General features: G+C 41.5%; 1 pseudogene; it reads left to right on the top strand.

The window, feature by feature from the left end:
• Positions 1-1,049: 1,049 nt before the first annotated feature.
• Positions 1,050-1,323, top strand: LOC106736129 (late cornified envelope protein 2A-like; annotated as a pseudogene).
• Positions 1,324-1,902: the final 579 nt, after the last annotated feature.

The raw sequence follows: 1,902 nt of genomic DNA, 5'->3' as shown, positions 1-1,902 counted from the left end.
TAAGTGGTTACCGGGGCTGGTTCAGATAGGCAATGGGAGCTAACTCTGGGCATCTGTCCAAATTGAAACTCTGTTTTCAGTGATTTGATACAGGTAACTTGAAAATAGCCAAGTTGGGAATATTTATGCCGTAAAAACTGGTAAATGCTTCACACTAGTTCTTCTGTTCTGAAGTGCTCATTGTAAAACATATTCCAAGTACTCCACAATGTGTTTGCAAAAATTATTGATGCCAATGTCTGTAATAAGAGAAAGGTATTTTAGAAGTTGTGAATATCATATCCAAGTTTGTAAGGATGGAAATTTCCTAGCCTCTCCCAACAAGGAAGATTAAGAAACTCATTTACTTTATTTACTTTGAAAAACTGTGGCACATAAGTTCGATGGAATACTACTCAGCCATAAAAGACAACAAGATTCAGGCATTTTATAGAAAATGGATGAATATGGAAGGTTTACTGCTGAGTGAAGCAAGCCAGGCTATGAACGAGAGACGTTGTATGTCTCCACTTAACTTATACCAACAGTCTGCACTCTATGGCGGAAACTGAAAGACTAGAGAATATAGACACATTGAAAATAGTTAGGGTTACTGAAGACAGTTTGGAAAAAGAGTAGGAGAGGGGGGAGAGTATTAGGAAAGAAATTAAAAAGAAAAATAGAGAGGCTAGACATTTATGGGACACAGAAATGGATTACTATCTGTTGAATAAGGATAAGGTGTGTAGTATCCTGAACTAGACTGGCATGATGTGTATTCAAATTGGGTAAATTCACTTTACAAGCAAAGTGATGTATATTGATTAAATGTATAAAATAAATTAAAATAGAATTAAAACAAAAAGCTCATATACTGAATTTTTAAATATAACTCTGACGTAGAGGAAATAATCAAGTTATTTTATTTTCAGGTTGCTGATGTGCGTATATGATCTAAAGATCATTCCTCTTCCACATACATAATAATTTTAAAATAAGAATAATTATGAGCTTTGTGTTTCAATAATTAGAGTTCCATCCTTGCCTTTAGGTCGACTGATCTGCCAAAGATGTCCTGCCAACAGAACCAGCAGCAGTGCCAACCCCCTCCCAAGTGCACCCCCAAGTGTCCACCAAAGTGTCCCCCCAAATGCCCACCCCAGTGCCCAGCCCCATGTCCCCCTCCAGTCTCTTCCTGCTGTTGGGGGGGTGCGCGCCGACTGCCTGAGTCACCACAGGCCCCATCTCTTCCACCGGCGCCGCCGGCACCAGAGCTCTGATTGCTGCGAGTGTGAGCCCTCGGGGGGCTCTGGCTGCTGCCATGGATCTGGGGGCTGCTGCTGAGCTGGGCCATAGAAAGGCTCCTGGGGGAACGAATGATCAAGAACCTGCTCCAACCTGATGCTTCCTTCTTTTTTTGCCCTCTCATCACCTCATGGGTTGCCAGAGACCACAAAGACTCACAGAGATTTCTGAGAGGAACTCTGTGTTTGTTAGGGCTTTGCAAATGTTCAACTTGGACATAAGTCTTGTTTTCCTACTTCTCATGCTACAATAAAAATCTGATTTTTAACTTATTAAATGTTTTGATCACGCTCCTCTTTTGTGTGATAAACAATGTCTTCAGGGTCTTCAGGCATGCTCTTTATAATGCTCTTTATAAAATTAGTCTAGGGATGGGGAAGGCCAACCTAAGGGGAAATGAATGTCTGAGGCTGTACATCTTTGTCAAACCTTTATTATACAGAAACCTGGCAGGCCACAGGGGGCGGGGTGCAGAGAGTGGACTTCGTGCAACATGAGACCTAATAACATGAACAATTTCAAGGTACTATCAGAACCACACCTTGCACAAAGACCACTGCCATCTTATACAGAAAATATTCCCACAGTGACATCTGTCTAGAAACTGCCTGTCCTCTC

This window comes from Tupaia chinensis, unplaced genomic scaffold (genome assembly GCF_000334495.1).
Source record: "Tupaia chinensis unplaced genomic scaffold, TupChi_1.0 Scaffold000659_1, whole genome shotgun sequence".
Taxonomy (NCBI): domain Eukaryota; kingdom Metazoa; phylum Chordata; class Mammalia; order Scandentia; family Tupaiidae; genus Tupaia; species Tupaia belangeri.
Note: the sequence above shows the minus strand (reverse complement) of the source record. Positions and strands in the feature narration are given on the sequence as shown.